This window comes from Lissotriton helveticus, chromosome 3_2, assembly GCF_964261635.1.
Source record: "Lissotriton helveticus chromosome 3_2, aLisHel1.1, whole genome shotgun sequence".
In the NCBI taxonomy this organism is placed as follows: domain Eukaryota; kingdom Metazoa; phylum Chordata; class Amphibia; order Caudata; family Salamandridae; genus Lissotriton; species Lissotriton helveticus.
In genome coordinates, this window is record NC_136062.1 from 47,008,316 (window position 1) to 47,035,263 (window position 26,948).

The window sequence follows — 26,948 nt, forward strand, 5'->3', positions numbered from 1 at the left end:
TGTCAAATTCCTGACTATCTTGGGTTTCAGGGATATAGAGGAGGTAGAAATTTCACCCAAAAGGAAATATTTCTCTACATTTCACATACTGTCCCTGAATTCCAGCAACATCTCATTGGATTGATGTGTTTTGCTTTGGCAAACAACAGCACAGCCTGTGAGTAACTCAGTCATCTGCGTGGCACCAAATTCAAACATCTGGTACATAAGATGACTGAAAAAAATGTAATCCCTCTTTTGGCTCAACATACTTAACGATTTGACTCTAATTAAACACACAGCCTCAACCTATAATGCTCAGGGTGGTTGTAAGCTGGGTGGTACCTTTTATCATGACTTATTTTGTCTCACCAGATCTTACTGAGGCTTTGCAGAAAGTTTGACTGGCCTGTAGAGGGCATCTCTCACATAGCATGCTTTAGTTGTATTTTGTTCTCAGTTTTTGCATCCAGTAACCTAGTATACAGGTGTCCTCTCTTGCTCTAGATCCATCAGGACTTTTGTTTGCCTCCCCACCAATTCCTCTAAGGTTTCTGCTTTCAATAAGAGATTGGGGAAAATATTGCAGTGACTGTACAGGTTTTTCAAATAATATGCTGATTTCCCCTCCTCCAGCACTGAAATACAGGACGGGTTCTCCATGCATTTCGGAGTCACTAGAGGTCTCCTTTGCACCTGAAAACTGAAGTTGAAAGGCTGCTCTTGAGAGTTTAGGAAAATAATGCAGGGGGTCCTTCAAGGAAGTTGATTCTGGTGTCCAGCAGTTCAGAACAAATCCTACTCTGAGCGTGTATGACCATTGTAGGGCTTCTTACAAAAAGTATGTTATTATCAAGGAGCTAAAATGCTGGAAAAAAGATGAAGAACTGGTCCTTCAGTTGCTTCTGTTAGGGCTACTTGAAGTGTTCGATTCCTCCGTAAAGACCATACCGCCCTTTTCTATTGTTTATCCGCACCGCCTCGCGGGCGGCCGAGAAGAGGCAGAGTCTGCAGGACTCTGGGTGTTTGCTTTCTCCGTGAACCTGTGTGACTCATCTCAGTGCTGTTCCCCCCGTCGTGGCTGTCTGGAGGCGGATATACTGTAGTGGACCCTGAACAATAGGACCTACAGCGGGAGCCCGGGACTGCGAGGACCAGCATTCCCAGTTACACCTACAGCTGGTGCCTCTTCCCGGGCGTGCCACGCCTCCTCTTCTGTATTTAACTGACGTTCCCACCGCGCATTGCGGGACGCGCGCGGGATCAGCCCGGGGCTAAGCCCGGGCCAAGAGCGGGCCCGTTTCAGCCCGTTCCTGACCGATTAAGACCGGACCGGGCCCTTTCTCTTGGCTTGCTGCATTATATTACACCGGGAACATCGTGGATAATGTCCGGCTGTGAACTAAGGAGTAAATCAACCCTGACAGCAGGCACCGTGGTGGGAGGTATGGTAAAGTTTTTAATCAAAGCAAATTCTCCAATTGATACTGAACTTTCCGCCATGGAAAAACGTCTTTCACAGGAAATCCTTGTAGCTAAAAGGTCATCCCTGGGTGCCATTGCAAATGCTAGAACTCCTGATAGGAATTTGGATACAGCTACACCTGCACCCTGTACAATTGACTTAGAGGCTCCGACTGGAGCAGAGGAGCATGATACGGAGGACTTGGACATTTTGGTCAATGAAATTTTGCCTGAAATTGACTCGATTCTTGATAACCATGTGTCTATTCCTATAGTCCCTGTTATTAGTACTATGATCCAAGGCATTAAAGAAGGGGCTATTCCTAAAAGGAAACAAGCATATAATAAAAAGATGAGAGTAGGGCCAAAATAGCTAGCGACAGAGCAGCTCCAACCCAACAACAAGGTCTACGAGTGGACCAAAAGAATCCGTAACTGGGACGGTTGATCTAACTATGCCGGTCCCTGTTATCAATCCGCAGACTCAGTATGGCTCTGAGTAGACCATTGAAAATCTGGGTGCCCTACTTAAATCTATTTTACATCCCCTAGAAGCTAAAATGTATCAAATAGAACTCAGGCTTACAAACATTGAAAAAATCACATCCAACTTAGTAGTTTGCCCTACTCCGGCCAGTAAGCAGGGTGTAGCCATAAAATCACTGAGCCAAATGGGGGGGAAGTTACCTACTCTTGACTGTGCACAGCCCACCGATGATTTTATTTTACCTAGCCAATTGGGTACTAACTTGGTACGCCAGGTCCCCACTAAGCAGATGTCTGATCCCCTGCCTAGTAGAAATGATATGCCTCATAATAGCGGAGTAGATACCTGTAAGCTTGTCCCACCAGTACTAGCAAAGGAATGTAGAGTAACAAAATACCGCTTACGTGACCTACCACCCGAAGCTAACCATTTTATGGTCGTTCTGGCAAGCGTCCCAGTCTTAGAAGAGGAGGAAAATGAATCATTTAGCTCATTAAAAAGTAAGGTCGTTAAATTGCTAAACTGAAACAGACCACTGCCAGCACATTTATCTAGCGAGATTGTTATGCTAAGAAGGTTACCTTGGTTGGGAAAGACAGCAAAAACAATAAACGTGGATTGTATAACGATAAACTTTAGGGATCCCCGAACTGTCTCCCACATATGCGCTGGTTTTAATAGGTCATTCGACTCTACAATACAGACATTGCCGCTGTCCTTTTTTAACCCTCCAGTGGTATGGTCCCTGGGAGAAGTAATGATGACTGGACAAGGGTTGATCGTAGAGGTAGAAGTAGGAGATACACTGGTAGATTTGGTCCCATGCCCACCCCCGATCCCTTCTGCAACTTCAATCGTTTCAGTTGTCTGGACGCAGTAGACTGACTGCCCCCTGTTAACCAGTTGCCAACTGAGGGTGGAAATTCTGAGGGGAAGAAAGTACCTTTTGTGGAGCTTACTGATCATCCAGGGCATGATCCAATAGCGTGTCTGCCAAAGGCGATAGCCTCTCCAGGGGATATCCTACAGCAGACCTCTGCTGTGATATACAAACCCAGAACCTAGACGTTATAACAATAGTGGAGCCCCCTTGTCTCCCTCCGGTAGAAGACTTAGGAACGGGCATGGAACCCCTAGGTATTGGGTATAAACTGGCAAGCTGGAATATTGCTGGCTGGCGTAAAAAGGAAGAATCCCTTGGCTGGCGGGAGCTTGTTAATTCTTATGATATTCTCTGTTTGCAAGAGACGTGGTCTACGGAACCGATAACTTTCGATGGGTATGTCTCGTATAACCTCTCTGCGCAGAGTGTAAGAATGGGCAGGGCTAAAGGGGGACTCCTGATATTACTTTCTGTAAACTTCCCGGTACAAGTCAAATCCTATATCAAAATTGGGTTTCATTCGCAGGTACTCTGGCTGCAACATACCGGGGGACGCAATGTTTTACTGATCAACCATTATAATAATGTGTTCGACCCCTCCAGCTCCTTAGTAGCTAATGAACTAGAGTTTGCCTTGGTTAATTTATGTGATGCCAACCCCGGTCCGTTCAATATTATTTGGGGGGGGGGATTTTATCATTTCTTTGTGCCCCTTCTCTTTCACGAATGTCTGTGGATTTGATGGTGCTAGAGGGGAGGATTGTGCTCATTTCATACATACACCACATGGAGAGTCACTTAACTCACTCTTGCTTAAATTTGATTTGTTAATATATCAGCCTGCAAAAGATAGCGATGGTAACCCCGTCCCGACTTTTACTGGTAGGAACTCAGCCACTGTTATTGATCATATGTTGATTACTGAGAATATTAGTGTCTTCTGTGATGTCCCGATTATTCTAGACTTGGCCTATAGCGACCACAATTGTATCACCATGTCCATTTTCATTTGGGGACTGAAGGTTCAAGCTCCTCGAAGGACCGTTGCCGAAATAACCCCTTGTAGGCCAAATGGCTTTAGGATTAAGTGGTGCAGCGACAATTTAGAGAAGCTGCTGATTAAAATTGTGGCAGCAAGCTTACAGGAGCTGCAGAGTTGTTTAGATGCTAATGCAGGCTCTGCACGCATCCTTGCTGGTTTTAAGAAGATTAACGAGTCAACCGAAAAGATATTAACAATTGCCAAGACCAGTAGAAGGAGGGACAACGTGGGGTGGTTTGATGGAGCCTGCACCAAGTCCCTACAAGATTTAAAGAAAGCTCTAACAAGTAGCACTAGGGACAAGGGAGCTATCGCAATTCTCAGGGCAAACTATAAAACCCACTTGAAACGTAGGAAGCAAGAGCTACGTGAGGAAGCCTGGGACAACCTTTCTAAGGCGGCAGAGCTTCCTGATAGTAAGCTCTTTTGGGATACTGTGAATAGCCCCTTTCTTAAATCGGAGGAATTCCCTGTATTAACAGCCCAGGTTAGCGAGGAAAGTTGGGTTCTGCATTTTTCTGGCATTTTTAACCCTGGGGGGAAGTAGTCTCATACCCTGGGCCTGAAGTATGTAGCCACAATCTACCATTAGATATCACAGTCAAAGAGGTGGAGAAAGCCATCTGTAATAGCAAGGGAGGGAAGGCTCCGGGGCCAGACGGGGTGCCCCATGATCTGTATAAAGCCGATACAACGCTATGGGCTCCCTTCTTGACTAAAGTTTTCAATGCGGCAGTCATGGAAAGCATTCCCTCTACATGGGGTGAGTCTATAATTATCCCTATATACAAGAAGGGAGATAGATGCGAGGCTAAGAACTATCGACCCATCTCCCTTCTAGACTCCTCCCTGAAAATAATGACTAGAGTACTTTTGGGGCGTCTGGAGGAGTGAGCCGAGGACAATGGTATCTTAGCAGATTGCCAGTACGGGTTTCGCAAGGGCCTTGGTACCATTGAACAGTGCATTAATCTGGACCTGATTATAGGCAAATATACACGGGCCAAACCTGGTTTGTTGTTTCTTTGCTTTGCGGACCTGTCTAGTGCATTCGACCTGGTGGACCATGAGTTACTGTGGTCCACACTATTAGAACTAGGGGCCCCAACCCCCATTATTAATTTTCTGGCCAGATTGTATTCCCAATTATCAGCTCGGATTCGATTTGGTCAAGTGGGGGAATGCACCAATGACATCAAGGTCAAATCAGGTATCAGACAAGGTTGTGTTCTTGCCCCGCTACTTTTTTCCCTTTTCATTAATGCCATTGACTCCGAGATGAAATCTGTTAACTCTGATGCACCGCTAGTGGAGGGCCATGCGACCCCCGTGCTGCTTTATGCAGACGACACAGTCCTCCTCTCTAGAACCCCTATTTGTCTGCAAAGACTAATGGACAGATTCTCAGATTTCATTAGGGGAAGGAAACTAAGGATCAATAATTCTAAAACATTTATTATGGCGTGTGGGAAAAAGGTTAGGAAATTACGAACATTTCAGATTGAAGACCAGAAAATCCAGGTGGTTGATAAATTCTGCCATCTTGGCATCACCTTCCATAGCAATGGCATGTGGGCTCAGGAAATATCTAATTATAAGGCAAAGATGGGCAAAAGTGCTTCTGGTGTCTTCAAATTTGCCTCCAAATTAGGAAGTAGACGTATAAGCGATATGTTGCCCGTCTATCGCCATAGATGTGCTCTAGTTGCACTCTATGGTTCAGGTGTCTGGGGCCATTGCCGACACGGGGACCTGCAAATGGAGGAAAATAGTTTCCTAAAGAGACTTCTTTGTCTCCTAATGGATTGGTACACCAGGAAGTTGGGTTGGCCTTTCTGACGGACCTTATTAGCTTAAGACCGCTAATGGCCTGGCGATCGATTTGGGCTAAGGAAACAACTGGCTTCACCAGGAGAATTATCAATGATTGCCTACGCCTGGATAACTGTAACCTGATCACATGGCTTAATTATGTCATAACTACATTCAAAGACATTTTTGACCTGGATGTCTCTGTAGACCCCGCTAGCGCAAATGATTTTTCTAAAAAGGAACTTAAAAACATTTACCTGGAGACTAAAGCTATATTGCGTGGTGAGGCCACCAGTAAGCTCACAACCCATCAATTTTATTATTCCCACAATCTGAATAGCCCTGGCTTTATAAAATATCTGAAGGTGGTGACTAAGCAAGCCCACCAGTATGTCCTTACAAGGTTAAGACTCAGTATCGTACATAAACTGATGGCTTTCCCTTCGATAAAAAAGCACCCATCTATCCGCTGCCCTTGTGATGGAATTTCGCACCTCCGTATTTTCTATCTTAAGCCGCTTTTTAAAAAATATTCTGTGATCACTATTAAAACTGCTATGAGGCTTTTATTTGCACTTGACGATCCGGATGTGTGTTTTTTCACAGCTGTTTTTATTTTGAAATCTGTGTCCGCCAGGAAAAGTATGGTCTTCGACACTTATTGAATAACTGATAAGAACTGATCTTTGATATATCAACTGTGTTTCCTTCTGTTAATAATTGCAAACATTGTACTGGTTTGTGACGTTGTGATGTATTTTATGTGCTTTTATGATTGTTTTTTTTTAATGATCGAATAAAGCTTTTGAAACAAAACGACTATAAGGAGTCAAGTAAGACTCTTAGGGAGTCCTGGTGTAGTCTTACATCCTTAAAGCCATTGGCCTACTGGTGACTCAAAGAATTGGCTATGATTAGACCCATGACTTGTTCTGTAGCTTCTCCTTGGAACTACCCTTCATCGATGAAGCTTTTCACAAAGCTGCTTCTAAGCCCTACAAGTTGGTCTCTCTGAAATCCCTAGCTTGTTGGTTTCGATAGCAGTAACAACAGCTAAACATCATAGGGAACAGGTGCCCCTTGTCTGTATTCTCCTCCATCTCAGATTGTTTCCAGATGGAGTGGTCTTTTACCTGAGCGGTACTTTCTTCCCAGGTAGGATGGGAAAGGAGGTAGCTGCCAATGCTGATCAGAAAGTACTCCCCACTCTTTGTTTCCAGCACCTACGTCTTCTGAATACATGATCCTGCAAACCAAGATCTGTATATGACTCTTTCAATCATCCTTGCTAGGATGGGCTTTAGTCACTGGGATAGCCTCTCTGTTGACTTTGGGGTAGGTCTCTCTCTTGCAGTTACCCTTCCTTCTGTGACAGAAATTGCTAACTTGCTTTTTCTCTCCTCTGGTAGGTTTGGTGGTTTCCTTGTCCATTCTACAAAGGTCTACGAGAGGCTTAGTGCCTCTTGGGTAGAGGTAACCTGTGTCTTTTATCAAAGGTTTAATATAAGTGGAGATAGAGACTTACACTTTCATACTAAAGTATTGTCCTCAGCAGCTAGCCTTTAACTCACAGGCAGTGTTTGGAGATAAATACATTAATTTTTATTTTTTTATTTTTTTTTAACTCTTTTTATTGTAATTGTAATCATAGTTCAGTCACACAATTATCATTACAGTTTGCGGTCTATGTATTTGGTACAGTGGCACAGTTGTTAGTTTCTTGGTACAAAATCTTAGATTCCTTTCATGTCAGGTCAATACAAGCACTGTATACATTCAACAATATTTGCCCCACGGGTTCCCTGCAGCACCTTATGAGTTATACATATAATCAATATGCTGTGCCTTCTTTATTCCATCAGCTTATTTACCCCGCAGCACCTTAAGCAACTAATTTATAACAGTTTCCGCCATCATACATAAAGCATATCAATCTTAACCCCTCTTCTCCTGGCTGACATTTGTATCTCTACCCCTCAATTCCGCAGTCCCCCGTCTCACTTTTGTATCGGTATAGTCAAGGCTGTTTATGTGGGGTCTCGTGGGTGTGTAAGCAGGTAACATGTCAGTGGAGCCCATATGTCTCTGGACCTAGAGGACACAGGCAGCAGTTCTGCGTAAGTTATGAGATTTTCTTGGCAAGTTACTAAATCATCAATCCAGGTCTTAAACTTAGGCACTCGCTCCCTCCCCCAGCGGCATGCCACTCTCCTCTTAGCCATAGGTAATGCCATAGCCACAAACTTACGGTGTTCCACGTGCACTCGTTTAACATAGCCTAATAGTGCCATCAATGTGGTAGGGCCAACATGCATGTGTATCATCTCCGCTGAAGCTCGAAAGACCTGTTCCCAGTACTCACTCACCCCTGGACACTCTTACGCCAGATGGAGAAAGTCTGCACCTTCGGCCCGACACCTATCACATCTGTCCGAGTCCCTCAGCCCAAATCTGTGCATTCTGGTAGGTGTGTAATACAATCTGTGTAGGAACTTATAAAGAATTATACGCAGCCTGCTACTGGCTGATACCTGTTCGGTTTGCATACAACAGAATTCCCACTGTTCATCAGTCAGGTCAAAGCCCAGCTCCTCCCCCCACTTCATACGGGCTACTGCATTCGGGGCTGCCCTTTGTGTATGCACTGTACGGTATATTAAAGACACTAGGCGTCTAGCTGTCCCGCATTGTAGCATCAACTGCAGTGGTGTCAAGGCTTGTGGTTTGGCAGGGAAATCCGGTGTCAGAGCTCGTATCCCTTGTCTAAGACGGATATACAAAAAAGTATCCATTGGAGTCTGTTGCGTGTTTTGGAGCATTTGTTCCAGGGTTCGAAACTAGCCATTGTGGTACAAGTCCCCCAGTTGCAAATGTGTGTACTTTTTTTTAAATTATGGAAAATGACTTCCTGCAGTAGCGGCATGCTTGGGTGGTAAGTAAGAGGCAGCAAGGGAGAGTAGAGCATTGGTGCGTCTAGCATTCGCCCTATGTGTTGCCATGCTGAGATCATGCATGTCAGGGTGTTCAGCATCTTGTCTCTAGTGCTCACAGTCTCATATATTACGCCATCAATGGGTACTGGATGTGCCAGCCAGTGTTCCGCCGCAACCTGCGGCATATTTCGCGGCTGTGCTATCCAAAACCAGGCATAGTGAGCTTGCACGCTTATGTAGTACAATTCAAAGTTTGATATCCCAAACTCTACCTGTGAGTAGGGCCTAGTCAGCACACTCCACTGCAGTCGCGGCTGCTTGCCACCCCATACGAGTCTCGTCAGCTCAGATCTCAATGTCTTAAAGAAGAAGGCTCCGGGATAAAATGGGATGCTTAGAAAGAGGTATAGCAATTGGGGAAGTATTATCATTTTAATCAATGACGCCCTGCCCGCCATTGAGAGTGGCAGAGCAACCCATCTTGTAATACAGTCTGTTATTCGGGTCATGGCCGTACCATAATTCAATCTCATTTGTTCCTCCCTGTCCTTAGAAACTCGTACCCATAGATATTTCAGCTCTTCATCACACCATTCTAACGGATAGTCGAGTGGAAAGCGAACCGTGGCCGTCGTCAGTGGGAAAATGTTTGATTTCCCACAATTAATTTGGATTCCCGATAGCTTTCCGAACACTATAAATTCCCTCAGCACTGGGTTTAGATTCTGCTGCGGGTCTCGAATGTAGAGAGTGATGTCATCGGCCTATAAGGATATACGTATTTGACGCAAATTACACTTCAGGGCTTTGTAATTATGGCGCTGTCACAGCTTTGCCGCCAGCGGCTCCACTGCGATTGCGAAGAGCAACGGGGAAAGCGGGCATCCTTGATGGGTGCCACTAGTGATTTTAAATTGTAATGAAGTCTGCCCATTTATCAGCACCGTAGCTCCTGGCAGATGATATAGAAGCCGAATCCACGAGAGAAAGAGGGGGGGGATGCCCATCCTGAGTATAACACCAAATATGTAGTCCCATTCAACAGAATCGAAGGCCTTAGTGGCATCTAAAAACACTGCTGCCATTGGCAGTTCCTGGGAGACATTATTCAAGATGGTAAAAAGGGTCCTCAGATTATGGGAGGTGGCTCTCCCTGGCTCGAATCCCGACTGATCAGGAAGGATCAACGTTTCCATTAGTAGGCTCAGCCGGGTGGCAATTATTTTCACCAATATTTTTGCGTCACAATTAAGGAGAGATAATGGCCTTTAGGAGTCACAATGTTGCGGCGGTTTACCTGGTTTCAACAATGAAATTATAAGGGCTTCCCTTGTAGAGGAAGGGAGGCCACCCACCTCTAGTGATTTCTCATACACCTCACGTAGGATGGGGGCCATTAGGTCTATATATGTTTTGTAAAATTCCACCGGAATTCCATCAGTCCCTGTGGCCTTCCCGGATTGCATGCCCATGATTGCATCTCTGACTTCGTCCAATTCAAAAGGGGCACATAGAAATGTCCTCTACGTCGCTAAGCCACCCCAGTGCCACGTCCCCCCAAAAAGTATCAAGATCCAGCTCATCTTCCCTATTTGTGGTGTATAGCCGATGGTAATGGCGCGTAAATGCATTCAGAATATTGGTCGTATCTCCATAGACCTTCCCATCGAGGTCCTCAATTTCTAGGACATAATTAGCGCAGTGGGGCTTCCTCACTATTTGCTCCAGTGCTTTGCCTGGGCTTTCACCTTCTCCATAGCATCTGGCTATCCAATATCTGCCCCAAAATCTTACTTCTCTTTGTGCCTTATCCATATATTCTGTGAGCGTTGTTCGAAACTTAGCGTGGGCATCTCTGTTCGGACCTGCCCCCAGTTCCCTTTCCAGAGCTTTGAGTTCTAGCTCCAACTTCCGTATAGCGTTGATTATGTCTTTGAGGACACCTGTACCTTTGATATGCAGTACCCACGAATCGTAACTTTAAATGCCTCCCAGATCGTTTCGACATTGTTCACCGAGTCCTTGTTCCGCGCAAAAAACTCCTGTATTTCTTCACACATCTCCTCCTGAAAAACAGTATCTAATAGGATAGAAGCATTGAGCCACCAACATTTTCGCGGCATAGGAAAATCCCGGGAGGAGAGCGTGAGCAAAACTGGGGCATGATCCGAGTATGTTCCGGCTAACTGGCACGTTTGCAGTACCGCAGGGGCTAGCCGCCCAGATACCAGCCAATAGTCTAGCCGTGCCCATGATGCTGCGTGGGCAGTGTAGTGTGTACCCTCTTGTGCATTGGGGTGATTGTACCTCCATGTATCAATTAGTTGATGGGTGTCTATGGTGTCATTCAGCACCGTACGTGCTTTTGTGTAGTGATGTGGTGCAGGATGTGATCTGTCCATGCTGTGGTTCAGTGTGACATTAAAGTCCCCTCCCCATATTATATGGGTAGATCCCAGTTAAAAAATCTTGGCCCACATTGAGATGAAATAGCCTGGGTCATCAGTGTTCGGGCCATAACAACAGGCCAGCATGACGGATTCAGTCCCCAATCTCCCCCACATTAAGCAATGGCGGCACTGCGGATCCCCTGCTTTGCCCGCCAGATGAAATGGCACTCCCTTCTTCACCAGGATCGCCATACCTCTTGCATAAGATGACTAAGAGGAGAAGAGCCTGTGATCCGGCCATTTACTGGCGAAATTGGTAGATCTCTGTGATGCAAAATGTGTTTCCTGTATCAGCGCTATATGTACTCGATGTCTGTCTAAGTAAGCCAATATATGCCTTTTTTTCCTTGGGTCACCCAGGCCTCTAACATTGCACGTGAGAATATTCAGTGCTTTAGAGTCTCCATTAGCCTTACTTTTAAGAGTTTCGCCTTGATCGATTCAAACTACAGTGTATGTCACTTGTACCACCTGTACTGTCATAGCAAAAACCTGGAATACTTTTCTGATTACTGTGACACAACTCAGCTGTGAAATTCGCATCTCTCACAAGAGCCACTGTCTGTTTTCGACCTGTTAAACAACATTTCAACCAAAGAACCTCCCTTTCCCTCCTCCCTCCCCTTTGCCATCATGACCCCGCCTCCCCCACCCCTCCCCCTCCCACTGAAGCAGACCCAACTTGCCAGTATCATTCTCCCTCCCGCCCCCCCCCCCCATCCCCCACTCAGCCTGTAACCAAACCCGGTCCATGAAACCCTTTTGTGACCCGCAACAAACATTACATGGGGTATACCCTTTGGGGGACATTACAAGGTGGCCTCACAAAAACCCCTCCTCCCAGAGATCGTAGCGCTGCTCGGACTATAATTTCTCAAAAGCTGACATCTGTGTACTGCTAGCATTGTGGCATCTCGCGCTACTAAGGAATAATTTGATTGTTAGGAGCGCTGTGCCGCCAGATTGCGCTTCGTGTGCTTATTATTGTCCAGTGCTGCTGTACTCTGCCTGTTTGCCGATTCTCGCGTAATTGTGCACTTTTATTTATTTATTTATCTCGCATTGTCTGCTGCATTGCTTAGCCTGTGCCCCAATATCGCCCTGATTGCCTTTTGGCTTGCCAACATTTTGTTTGTTGTTTGTAGTGCCTCCCAGCCCGGCTATCCGCCCCGCCCCCGCCTCCCAGCTGACCCTCCCTCCCACTACGAGCTCAGATCCCACCTTCCGATTGAAGCGCTGTGACTGTCCTGAGCCTCACGAAGGCGGTCGCTCCCCCACGCTGCTCCTGACCCGAGCTGGTATCGTAGCGCTGCTCGGACTATAATTGCTCAAAAGCTGACATCTGTGTACTGCTAGCATTGTGGCATCTCGCGCTACTAAGGAATAATTTGATTGTTAGGAGCGCTGTGCCGCCAGACTGCGCTTCGTGTGCTTATTATTGTCCAGTGCTGATGTACTCTGCCTGTTTGCCGATTCTCGCGTAATTGTGCACTTTTATTTATTTATTTATCTCGCATTGTCTGCTGCATTGCTTAGCCTGTGCCCCAATATCGCCCTGATTGCCTTTTGGCTCGCCGACATTTTGTTTGTTGTTTGTAGTGCCTCCCAGCCCGGCTATCCGCCCCGCCCCCGCCTCCCAGCTGACCCTCCCTCGCCCCTCCCCTCTCCACCTTCCTCTTATGTCTGATGCATTTGCGCGCAGCGGTCACGCGCAGCGGTCACGCGCAGCGGTCGCGCCGAAGGTGCGCCAAAGGTAAGCCCGTCTGCGCCTGGACCGCACCCAGCGCCAAACCCCCTGGCCATCGCAATACCCACTCCTCCCGCATAACATATGACGCCGCTACTCTCCTTGCCCTCAACCACGGACATACACCACAATGCTTCGAAGCTGCCCCGGGACTTACCCACGGTCCTTTCGCCTGCCACTCCTGCAAATTTACCAGCATCAATAACAATACCACATCCACCGAATACGAACACATCTCCGATTCTAACCACCTGAAGTGCATCCTGCTGAACACCCGCTCGGTCCACAGACACGCAACCGAACTCTGGGACCTACTCGTCACTGCGTCACCGGACGTCGCCTTCCTCACAGAACCCTGGATGAACGCATCATCAACAACCGACATCGCCATAGCCATCCCGGACACTTACAAAATCATCCGAAAAGACCGCACAAACCAAACAGGAGGAGGCATCACCATCGTCCATAAGAACACCATCAAAATCACGACCAGCTCCGACGATAACCTTTCAACCGCCGAACACCTCCACTTCCAGATCCACACCGACCCTAGGACCACACTTAGAGGCACCCTCATCTACAGGCCCCCAGGAACCCGTAAACATTTCAGCGAAGACATCACTGACTTCATCAGTCCACATGCCCTCGCCTCCGAGAACTACATTCTACTGGGAGACCTCAACTTCCACCTGGAAAAGAAAAACGACATCAACACCACCACCCTCCTTGACAACCTGGCGAATCTCGGACTCAAACAACTAGTTGACACCCCCACCCATATAGCCGGACATACACTCGACCCAATCTTCACCTCCAGCAAATACATTTCCTTTGATCACACCACAACTCTCCATTGGACGGACCACAGTTGCGTTCACTTCAGTTACAAAACCACCTCGACCCACAACTCCCCACAACCTATTCCTCGAAGAAACTGGAACAAAGTCACCACTGACCAACTCCTCTCATCACTCAACCAAAACCCACCCGCCCTCTCATCGGACCCAAACCAAGCCGCCACCAAACTCAAACAATGGATCACTCACAGCGCCGATGAATTGGCACCCTTGAAAAACCATCACACCAAACAGGACAGCAAAAAGGCCCCTGGTTTAACGATGACCTAAAGAAATCCAAGAAGCTATGTCGCACTCTCGAGAAAACATGGAGAAAAAACCCAACCGCCGATAACATGACCACCTTCAAGGCAGCCACCCGCAAACTGTGGAAAATGACAAAATGTATATGTACATAAGCGGCGTTCATTGGTGTTCATCCTCGCCACTGTTGAAGGTAAAGAAAGTCACGAAACAGTGGCCCCGCCATCTTGTCCCCTTTTAGGCCCCACCACGAACGTAGATAGTAGCCATCTTTGTGTCATGACCTCTCTGCCCATTGCCGATAGCCATCATCTCTCTCTCTCTCTCTCTCTCTCTCTCTCTCTCTCACTCCAGCCCCGCAAGCACCCCGCGCCCCGCAAGCACCCGGCGCCCCGACAGCCCCCGGTCTCTCCTGTTCGGGCCATAAACGCACCGCTAAACACGACCTTGTCTCCGTGCTGAACCCCTGCCCCCTCGCTCTTTCATCCTACCCATAGAACGGGTCCTTTTGGTAACCTCTTCCTCCCTGCCCGATTGCCCGGCCTGATCCCAGGCCATCACCTAGCCCAACAGATGCAGTTTATTGCTTCCTACAGTAGGACCTCGCCTCACATCAGTGGAGCGGTGATTAATCAAGGCCTTCACACCCCTCGATCTGACCGACACCCCCGCATCCCTCCCAGGAACACCCTTCCTCTCTTCTGGTGGCCCCCCCCGGCTACACCTGGCCTCTCGACCCAGTCCCACATCATAAAACTAGGTCTCGTGGATGTACCCCTCCGGCCCCGCATAGCGAAACATGATCTTATCGCCTGCCCAACCTTAGATCTGACCACCCCCTCCTGCCCTCGTGCCCTGTTGGAATGTCCGGCTGCAGATTACAATCACATGTCACATTTGGGAGGGGAAAACAACATCAGAGCGGTCAGTATGGGAATGGGCCTGGAGCTGGGGTCCCAAACATGCCCTTTTTTGTACTTCAAAGTGTCTTTATTGCAATAAGGAATGTTTGTACATCATAAACCTGTGTATAAAAGACGGAGCCGTAGAGAAACTTGTTAGAGCACCTCGAGAAGATACCCTGTTGTCTGATTTGACGTGTTCTGTTCCGTCGGAAATAAACTCCTGTTTCCTGCCTTCCAGTCTCCAGCGCCTGCCTCCTTATTTGGATAATCGTGAGTTGGGTGAGAAGCGGCTAACGCCGGGCAAACCTAGAAAAGTGGTAAAACGACCTGATCTGCCTGAACCCTTTTTCATCAATTGGCGTCCCAAACGTGGGGCCCATCAGCGACACGTGGATCCAGTGAGAGAGGTCCCAACGACAGAGTGAACGACTGCAACGATCGGGAAGAGCTCCTGCCTGATAGACCCTTGTCTGGCAGCCGATCATCCGAACTTCACTGGTTCCGAACAGACCTCTCTCGAGTGGTCCTGACTGGGAACCATCAGGAGTGCCACAGCAATTACGGAGAATAGAGGACGATCGGGCGCTGGAAACGGAAGACGAGAAACTGTCCATGCGGTCCGGGTAAGGTCGTGTAAACACGACAAATTGCGAATTGATTGTTTGATTGTCATTGGAAAATACTAGTATTACGCATTTTGATTGTTTTGTCCTGAGAGATTCTCTGTCTACAAACGGGGAAGGATAGGAGTATTCTCCCTTTGCAGATAGTGAAGGGTGGGTAGCGCAGGCTTTTGCCCCCGTTGTAACCCGTCGCGCCTACTTCCCTCTCCATTTTGATTGATTGTTATCCAAGCATTTATTGTTTTGGAATTGGTTCTCTTTGGATCATTCTCTATTTGCAAACAAGCACAGAGCCGCCATACTCTGTTTAGTCTTTGCAGATAGTGAAGGATAGGTAACGCAGGCTTTTGCCCCCGTTGTAATCCGTCGTGCCTATTTTTATCCCCCACTGATTGAATGTTTGACCGAACATTGATCGTTCGGAATTGGTTCTCGGAAAGGATCTTCTCTGCCTACAAACAGAGAGGAACAGGAAGACCTCTCTCTTTGCAGATAGTGAAGGGTAGGTAGCGCAGGCTTTTGCCCCCGTTGTAACCCGTCGCGCCTATTGTATTCCTCATTTGATTGATTGATTGTTTGTCCGAACTTGACTGTTTGGAATTGGTTCTCTCTTTGGGTATTCCCTATTTGCGAATACTGTAGAATAGAAATATTCTACCTAGTCTCCGCAAAGTAGTGAAGGATAGGTAGTGCTGACTTTTGTCCCCGTTGTAACCCGTCATGCCTATCTCCCCCCCATTGCTCAGTAGTTGGTTCAGCCCGGACCATTTATTAGAGGTAGACCATCTGGCTCCACCGGAGGACACCCCTAATAAAAAGGACATATATAAAAAAAATGCGGATTAGCCGCTGTATCGTGCTAGCAAATAAAAGAACATAAGAATCGTTAGGAAAAACAAAAGGAATCGAGTAAAATCAGTAGGCCACTGATGAGATCTCTTTTCAACCTCACTGAAATGGAAGCATTAGGAACAACCCCTCAGGAAATATGAAACTAGTGAGGAAAGCCGAACTCAACGCCATGATGACTGCGAGACAGCTCGGCTCCACAGACCACCCCGCCCAATTAACGGCAAACCCTAGGCAAATATTAGAAATAAACAACGCAATAGCAAAGTAACAGGTTAAAACGTTTTTATTTGAACGAAAATACATTTAACAACTATTTACACGGCAAACGGCTGCAACAACAAACCCACAATGCATTTCGCCGTCTGCTTGACGCCGTTCCTGTCCCTCCTTCCCCAAAGTAGCAATGTTGAGCTACCTTGGGCTACTTTCTAGTAGGTTTTTGGGCGTCAGAAAGTCTACAAAAGCCGTCGGCGGCGGCCTGGGGTGGAGAACCATTACGCGAATAGTCCGGAGGCAACACCACGCGCCAAGGCCTGTCCCCAGGATGAACCAAGGGACCCGTTCCTGGAGCCGTGACAAAGAGCGGCTGGCCGCCATCGGCCGGAGAAGGCATGGGCCCGACCCGAGATGTACTGGTCCTCCCATTCCCTTCTTCTCCCGGCGCCTTGCAGGCCACGGGGGGGTGTCTTACATATGCCTCCGACCCCCCCTCTTCTTCATCGCCTGGTCCGGCCATAACAAATGTCAGCGAGACGCCGTGGGGTGCACTGGGAGGGAGAGGCGCGCGGACGAGCCTCTCCCGCCTCCCCAGGTGGAGGCCCCTCAGCTGCACCCCCAACGCTCCATGCACCCGGCAAAGGGTTCATCCACTCTTGCGGTGCAGGGACGCTCCACGCACCCGGCAAAGGGTTCGTCCACTCTTGCAGTATAGGGACACTCCACACACCCAGCAGGGTCTCGTCCACTGTGGCGGTGCTACAACGCCTCACCGAACAGGCCGGAGTCCGTCTGCTCATTTGACCCAGTGACTGCCGGTAGCTACAGAACTCCTAAAAATGGCGGTCGACCTTGCAGGAACGAACCTGGCGTGCAAGGATGGCCTGGTCGCTGGCCAGCTAGAAAAACGAGTCCTCCGTTCAGAAACGTTCTCCTCAACTTTGAAGATTCTACGAGAGTTGCGGAGGGCCCTCGACCTCCGCGGGCCCCGACCGCCCCCCCGATGGGAAATGACTGCCATGATTGCCCGCAGAACGACCAAGACGAAGCCACGAGACGTCGGCGCCCTCATGCTGGCGCCAGCCTCAGTTTTGAATGACCCAAGATACTGCAGACTACCGATTTGATCAGTTCCGGTGGAACATCAGTACGACCCGGTAGGAAAGATTGTTGCCCCTCCCTTTTCTTTGATTGATGGTTCATGTCACCGGTCCCTCCTGTTGCCCCTTAACGAAACTTCTGGACTGCCGAAAGAGGTTCTGGTCCGACCACGAGTTGGTGGAGACATTTTTTTTTTCTATACTTGGACCCGCCTGACCCCACCCAAAATGGCGCCGATTCAAACGAAACTCGCAATTCCCCGTTGTGTTCCGGATGCTCAGACTTGATATCATGAGATATGTATGCAGTTTTTTTTAAGCACATGGCGGGAGGGGATGAGTATTGCTTGAACATTCGAACAATGAATTTGATATTAAGTTCTGACGCATCATTGATTACAGTATTATTGAAGGTTCGAATCTTTTTGACACTGATGGTACTTACCCACAATGAATTTTCGATATGATTTTATTGCACTTATCGTACCTTGATGAAATAAAACAACCACCGACTCAGTTATGTTTTCAGCAGATAAATATGCCCTCATGTACAGTTCCAGTCTGCTCCGTGGCTGGCCCACGTGGTTGTAGGCCTGCATTTGTACGTCAACATTTTTTTAAATAAAGATTTTGTGACAGACAAATATAGTCGTTGCTTTTGGATTGGTAAGTTCGAATACATAACCCTTGTTTCCGATCTACGTAAAATACAGGCGAAATAAAGCAAGTCGATTACTGAAAGGTTAAAAAGCAAAGTACCCAGAAATATTGAAAATGTGAATGATCCAAGTTTTGTTGCGTGTGTTTTTTTACTTTTGTGCAACCTAAGGCAATCGATAAAGGTCCCGGTGTTCTGTTTTACTTTGCATGCCACATATCTCAGGGAAATTGTTTCAGATGCCCCTAAACCATACCCGGTACCACTGTAGACCACCCCGACTCCTCGAAGAAGAACACAAGTTCACCCACTTTACCCTGATTGCCCTTTTGTTTCGACCCCCCCAACATAAGATCCGCAATACCACACGCGGGCGATCTATGCAATGTGCAGTCTATAAATGATTATGCCTCCCACACCACCAGTCCCTCTGGGCTTAAAACGTCGAGATGGAAGGGACTGCATCCCGCGGAGATAGGTCGAAGTACGTAGTAAGTAAAAAGCCTTTTGGGTTTATGCGCGCGAATGTGTCTTAAAACGCTGCCCCCACGCCTTCTTTTTCCCCTTCTTTCTGCAGGTCACATCGGAACGTCGACTAAAGTATGGAAAAGACCTAAGCAACACGCCATGGCTCCGCGAGGACAAATGATACTTTATCCATGGGGACTGCCCCTGAGGACATGACGATTTTGGGTGATATGAATGCGCGCGTGTATAACCGGTTGTGTATGACTCGGCTGGATATACGTTGCACGCGTTGGTTTGATAAGAGAGATGTTTTTGTACGACTTGAGGGATGATCGAACGACCGATGGAATGGGGGAAAAAGGGGGGTATGAACCTGGTGCCTATACACGACGAGCAAACGTAGATATAACACTCCCTCACTTAGAAACGACCGTCTCTCTCTCTCTGAACCCAGCGACTGGAGGGGTGGCCTGAAACAGAAATTTGGCGGGTTATTGCAGTATGACAAAAATATGACTCCAACCGGCCCCCGAATAATGCAACCGAGAATGACGTGCACCTACGAGTAGATTCTTACGCCATGAAACTCGAAGTTGCCCATTGTTCCCCAACTAACACCCTCCGTTGCCTCAGTCTGGATACCCATTCGCTAAAAACGATTCAAAGATCCCACCGTAAGTACTAGCCCGACCAGGATAGTTCCCGAACAATTGACGAAAGTATAAGTATTTGCAACAGAGACCAACAACAAAAGACAGCAAGGCGAATTAAATAGGAAACTAAGGATGCGCAGCATGCAGGAGGAAATGTCTTTGGCCAAGTACTGTTCTATATTTTGTCTTGAGTTCTGTATGTAAATGCATGTACCCCCCCCCCTCGGCTGAATTCATGTGTACGTAGTATCTGGATTTGCGTTGTCCCTCAGTCTGTGTTTCTATATAATATGACCCCTACTGTTTTGTGTTTTGTGCGCACCAAAATGGCCTATTTTTGTACACGTTTCTCTCTCTCTCGTCCTTTCCCTTCATGTTGTACGTGTACCGAATAGTTCATTTAAAATGCGAACGACCCCTGCTCCCTCTTCCTCTGTGTGGTAATGTTGTGCCCCGCCGGCACGAGCCTAATTGGTTTTTCGAACACAAAGGTGATCGACAAATTGCCAGAAACTAAAACAATTGTAATTTGCCATGTTACTACCTCTCCTTTTCTGTAAAAAATGATAGAACTCGAATTGGCTATAAAGGAAAGGACAGGTAAGACGACTGATGTCCCCCTAATCTGGCCCTTTTTACCGGAGGACTATACGTCAGTGGCCTTCTACTCTCAGTTAGTTAGAAACACAATTTCCTAGGCCCAGATTGCCCCACCCCCCCCGCACCCCTAGTGCGGATGTCCAAAACGTCCCCGTTCCTCCCGCATGACCCCAGCTCCGTAAACTCGAGGTATAACTGATGACCCTGCTTAACTGTTGCTCCCCGAGAGAAGAGTGTTTAGCCTCTACCCCTCTCTCATGATGATAAAAGACTGCCAAGGCTAGGGGCAGAAAGCCACATGCGACATGAATGAACGCCAAATAGACTTAGTTCAAACTCAGTAGACATGCCTGTATACATACTCCACAGTGATAACTTCTGACCGTGACCGATGAAACATACCCCCAGCCACCTAGATCTGGGACGGAATTGAAATGTATAAATGCCTTCTCTTGCCAGTTCGCTAAAACCTGTTTTGTACCCATTCAAGGATACACAGTCACCGGAGGAGAGGGGCTGGACGTGACGCACAGCCTGACCACAGATCGTGAGGCGCTAGTGACCTCGAGCTAAGATGGAGCCGCAGAGCAACGGGACGCGGGACGATGCACCACTCTCAAACGCAGAAAACGAAGGAATGGAGGGCTGCCTTGAAGCCCTCTGCTTGTTGACCCACGCGTGCCAGAAGTCCCCGCCCTTTGAGCCCGACTGATGGACCTGCCTGCGCATCACCCTTTTGCTCCCTTGGTCCGTCTCGAAGATCCGGTCCCACTCCGCCCTCTCCTCCCTCGATTATCCGACAAAACCCCTTCTATCCTTTCCACGTGGATTCTGACTCCGTCTGACAGAAATGCAGGTGCCCAGCATAAGGCACCCTTAAGAGAGATTAGCTAGGAAACAGGACTGTGGCCTAACGGCAAAGGACAGATCACACCCTGCGACGTGTAAAGAAGGACCCGAGCTGGACCTATAGCTCCACCGCCGGTGCTCAACAGCGCCAACGGAAGAAAACGAACTACCAGTGATGACTCGCTACTAAAAGGACACTGAGGCGAAGACCCCCCCCCCTTTTTCGGAACTTTCTACACCCCTTGACTAATTGCTTGTATTGGACAAAAATTCCTCCCTCAACCACTTTTGCCTGTAAAATGTTTTCATCGGTCACTTTTAAGTACGACAAATGTAAATGTATATGTATTCCACCTCGTATGTCGCATCAACTACACACGGTTATATGTAAGTCTACCAACATTGACAAACGCTATTTCATTGACTACACACGACTACATGTATGATAAACACGGAAATGATCTATCTTATGTAAAAAGCGGCGACTGTGGAAAATGACAAAATGTATATGTACATAAGCGGCGTTCATTTGTGTTCATCCTCGCCACTGTTGAAGGTAAAGAAAGTCACGAAACAGTGGCCCCGCCATCTTGTCCCCTTTTAGGCCCCACCACGAACGTAGATAGTAGCCATCATTGTGTCATGACCTCTCTGCCCATTGCCGATAGCCATCATCTCTCTCTCTCTGTCTCTCTCTCTCTTTCTCTCTCTCTCTCTCTCTCACTCTCTCTCTCCAGTCCCGCAAGCACCCCGCGCCCCGCAAGCACCTCGCGCCCCGACAGCCCCCGGTCTCTCCTGTTCGGGCCATAAACGCACCGCTAAACACGACCTTGTCTCCGTGCTGAACCCCTGCCCCCTCGCTCTTTCATCCTACCCATAGAACGGGTCCTTTTGGTAACCTCTTCCTCCCTGCCCGATTGCCCGCCTGATCCCAGGCCATCACCTAGCCCAACAGATGCAGTTTATTGCTTCCTACAGTAGGACCTCGCCTCACATCAGAGGAGCGGTGATTAATCAAGGCCTTCACACCCCTCGATCTGACCGACACCCCGGCATCCCTCCCAGGAACACCCTTCCTCTCTTCTGGTGCCCCCCCCCCCCGGCTACACCTGGCCTCTCGACCCAGTCCCACATCATAAAACTAGGTCTCGTGGATGTACCCCTCCGGCCCCGCATAGCGAAACATGATCTTATCGCCTGCCCAACCTTAGATCTGACCACCCCCTCCTGCCCTCGTGCCCTGTTGGAATGTCCGGCTGCAGATTACAATCACATGTCACATTTGGGAGGGGAAAACAACATCAGAGCGGTCAGTATGGGAATGGGCCTGGAGCTGGGGTCCCAAACATGCCCTTTTTTGTACTTCAAAGTGTCTTTATTGCAATAAGGAATGTTTGTACATCATAAACCTGTGTATAAAAGACGGAGCCGTAGAGAAACTTGTTAGAGCACCTCGAGAAGATACCCTGTTGTCTGATTTGACGTGTTCTGTTCCGTCGGAAATAAACTCCTGTTTCCTGCCTTCCAGTCTCCAGCGCCTGCCTCTTTATTTGGATAATCGTGAGTTGGGTGAGAAGCGGCTAACGCCGGGCAAACCTAGAAAAGGGGTAAAACGACCTGATCTGCCTGAACCCTTTTTCATCAATACACCACCAACTGATTCGATCCACCAAGAAATCAGCATTCAAAAATCGACTCGACAACAACGCCCATAACAGCAAGGAACTATTCAACATAATCAAAGAATTCACCAACCCCACCGCAGCCTCAAACGACATCACTCCCACCCAAGACCTTTGCGATTCGTTATCCTCCTTCTTCTACAACAAAATTGCCGACATACATAACAGCTTTGAGAACATCTCCAACGAACAATCCTCTCAACCCCCCTCCGAACCTAAACCGCCCTCTAACCACCTCAGCGCCTGGAACCCAATCACCACTGAAGACACCATCTGCCTTATGAACTCCATCCACTCTGGCTCGCCAACCGACCCCTGTCCCCACCACATCTTCAACAAAGCAGACTCCATCATCGCACCCCATCTCCGTGACATCATCAACTGCTCCTTCAACTCTGCTACATTCCCAGAAAGCTGGAAACACGCCGAAGTCAGCGCCCTCCTGAAGAAACCCACAGCAGACCCCTCTGAACTTAAAAACTACCGCCCCATCTCCCTCCTCCCATTCCCTGCCAAAGTCATTGAGAAAGCCGTCAATAGCCAACTCGCCGCCTTCCTTGAATCCAACAACTCCCTCGATCCCTCACAGTCCGGCTTTCGAGCCAAACACAGCACCGAGACCGCCCTCATCGCAGCCACAGACGACATCCGAACACTACTGGACAACAGAGAAACAGTGGCCCTCATTCTACTCAACCTCTCCGCCGCTTTCGACACAGTCTGTCACAGCACCCTCATTCAACGCCTCAGCAACATCGGCATACAGGGAAAAGCCTTGGAATGGATCACCTCGTTCCTATCTGGGAGAACTCAGAGAGTCCGACTTCCCCCATTCAAATCAGAGGCCACCGAAGTCATCTGCGGTGTACCACAAGGATCATCACTCAGTCCCACCCTCTTCAATGTTTACATGAGTCCACTCGCACCCATCGCCCGCCAAAACAATCATCTACTACGCCGACGACACCCAGCTGATCCTTTCCCTCACCAAAGACCCTATCACCGCCAAAACCAATCTTCACGAAGGCATGAAAGAAGTAGCCGAATGGATGAAAAATAGCCGCCTAAAACTTAACTGAGACAAAACGGAGGTGCTCATCCTAGGATCTTCCCCCACTGCTTGGGACGACTCATGGTGGCCTTCGGCTCTAGGCACAGCACCCATACCCACAGACCACGCACGCAACCTTGGCTTCATCCTAGACTCCTCACTCTCGATGACCAGACAAGTCAACGCCGTCTCATCCTCCTGCTTCAACGTACTTCGTACGCTCAAAAAAATCTTCCGGTGGATCCCCCCCGAGACAAGAAAAACTGTCACCCACGCACTGGTCACAAGTCGTCTGGACTACGGAAACACCCTCTATGCCGGAATCACAACCAAACTACAGAAAAAACTCCAACGCATCCAAAACGCATCAGCGAGACTCATTTTAGACATCCCTCGCCAAGATCACATCACCGGCCACCTGAAAGACCTTCACTGGCTCCCCGTCAACAAAAGAATAACGTTCCGTCTCCACACCCACGCACACAAGGCCCTTTACAAACTAGGACCCGAATGCCTCAACACCCGGCTGTCCTTCTACACTCCCTCCCACCAACTCAGATCCACCAATCAAGCCCTCGCCGCAGTTCTGCGTATTCAAAGATCCACCATGGGAGGCAGATCCTTCTCCTACCTGTCGGCTAAGACCTGGAACTAACTCCCCACTCACCTCCGCCTTACACAGAACCACCTCTCCTTCAGAAAAGAACTTAAAACCTGGCTATTCGATAAATTATGAACCCCCTCCCCAAGCGCCTTGAGACCCTCCGGGTGAGTAGTGCGCTATATAAATTCCTGAACTTGAACTTGAGAACCCACCACTGCGAACAGTGTGTACGGGCCCCATGGAAGTCTGGGGTGCCCAGTGTGCTGGAATAGTTTCTTATTTACCCTACAATGTCAGTCCTCTTACTGTGATGCATTTCAAGCCTTACTTCTGTTCAAGTACACATCCCAAAAAAAAACCAAGAACATTATAAGCGTGTCCAAGCAAATAGATCAGGTCTCACTGTGAGTCCTCTTCCGCCCCGTTGATCGAGATTGCTGTGACGCACCGCCAGCTCCATCGGACCGGTTTGTGCATTTTACTTGCTTGAGGAAGTCCTCCACTTGTTTCGGTTTTGCAAAAAATCTCTGTTTGCCTTGATGCGTGACTCTGAGTCATGCCGGGTACAATAATGCGTAATCTATTTGTGCCTTCCTCAGTTTATTTTTAACATCCAGGAATTTTCGCCGCTCTACTTGCACCATGGGCGTAAAGTCCGGGTATATGGAGAATGTGTTCCCTTCATACGACAGCGTCTGTTTGCTTCGTGCCGATTGCAGGGCCACGTCGCGATCCCTATAATTCAAGAGTCTCGCTATAATGGGCCGCGGAGCGGCGCCCGGAGGCGGGCGCGACCCCAGTAATCTATGGGCACAATCTACAATAAATTAACTCGAGAAGGACTCAGCGCCTATCGCCGTCAACAGCAGTTTTTCTATGTACTTCTCCATTCTCCCCGTGTTGGTGGATTCCAGAATTCGAATCACGCGAATGTTATTGCACCTACTGCGCGCTTCCAAATCTTAATTCTTGGCCGCTATCACCCGCAATAACTGATCCATGCGAGCCAGTACTGTAGTGTGTCCAGACGCCACATCCTGAGAGTCCGAAATACGCCGCTCTGTTTCTTTTATCCGCTCTTCATGTCCTTCTATCTTGTGCGCTATGGCGTCCATACACGACGACATACGATCAACTTTGTCCACGATAGGGACAAAACCCTGCCTGACCTCCAGTAGGATGATCTGAACGTCCGCCGTTGGGGTCGTGGTGCCACTCTGAGCTTCCTCGCCCCCATCCCGTTCTTGATCTGCCTGAAAGTTGCAGCTAGTCTTTTTAGCAGCGTCAAAGTACAATTTTTCGTGTCCGGTTTCCCCATAATGGCACTTGGGCAGCTGGGTCCTGTAAGCAAATTGTTTTGTTTCCCAGTCTCAGCGATGGATAGGTACCACAGCCCGTGCTCTGTCAACCAGCACTCTGAAGCAATACTCTGGTGGGGGTCAGTTCTGCCCAGCTGTTGATCGTGCCCAGGTGTGCCAACCACGTGTCTCCCCACTGCGCACTCTGTGCGCAGGCAGATTACAATGGCAGGGTTCGATACCTCTGGTTCAACTCTGCTTTTATAGGATCTTGTTCTAAGTGTTGGTAGCTCTCACACACTGACCAATCCTGGGGGGCCTGGACTACACACGCTGGCTACTTTGGCCAGGGGAGGTGGGCACTTGTCCCTGGAGGATCCTCGCACATCAACAGGGTGCGTTTCACATTTGAACCCTCTGGCAGTTGAGTCCACGACCAGTGACCGTTCCCAGTTGTTCCTGCAATCAGCACTGCTATTTTCCCGCCGCTGCCTTCCCTAAGATGGCATCCACAGGAGCTCTAGCAATAAGAAGTGGTGCCAATAGGGACTCAGTGGTAGCCTCCAATTGTTTGATCAATCAATCAATCAATCAAAGCATTTATATAGCGCACTACTCACCCGGAGGGTCTCAAGGCGCTAGGGGAGGGGGGGTCCGCTACTGCTCGAACAGCCAGGTCTTGAGCTGCTTCCTGAAGGCGAGGTGGTCCTGGGTCAGGCGGAGGTGGGTCGGGAGGGAGTTCCAAGTCTTGGCGGCCAGGTAGGAGAAGGACCTTCCCCCTCTGGTGGCTCTTCGGAAGCGGGGGACGGTGGCGAGGGCGTGGCCGGTCGATCGAAGCTGGCACGTGGGAGCGTAGAAGTTGAGGCGGCTGTTGAGGTATCCTGGGCCTTGGTTGTGTAGGGCTTTGTGTGCGTGGGTGAGGAGACGGAAGGTGATTCTCTTGTTGACCGGGAGCCAGTGCAGGTCTCTCAGGTGTCCGGAGAGGAGGAGGAGGGCATATCTCCCCCCACCAGTACCCCTCTCACCACCAGTCTCTGCCAGTCTCAAGTTATTTCACTCCCTGCTGGGATTGCAGCCGCTCGCGAGTCACGCAAGGGAGGGGGGATGGGGCTTCCGCCCTCGATCATATCCGCGGCACTTCTCCGGGCCATCTGAAGCAGCCGCGGTGCCGCTCCTTTGCCCCCGCAGCGCCCCGCTTCAACTGATTTCTCCACGCAGGGGGAGCAGCACCTTCCCCGCTCTCACCTCCCCGCGGTCGTACATCTCCCCTCTCGCCGCACAGTTCGTGGCTTTACAGTGTTTTTTTCCACCTTTGTGCTCCTCCAGGGCCTCCTTCCTCGCCCGGTACTCCGCCCGCTGCTATCATATTCTCAATAACGGGCAGAAGAGGCTCTGCATCCGCTCCTCCCATGTCACTCCTGCCGGCAGGCCTACATGTCGTTAGTGCAGCCGCGGTCTTTAGTAGCTCGAGTGTCCTCGCATGCTCACCTCG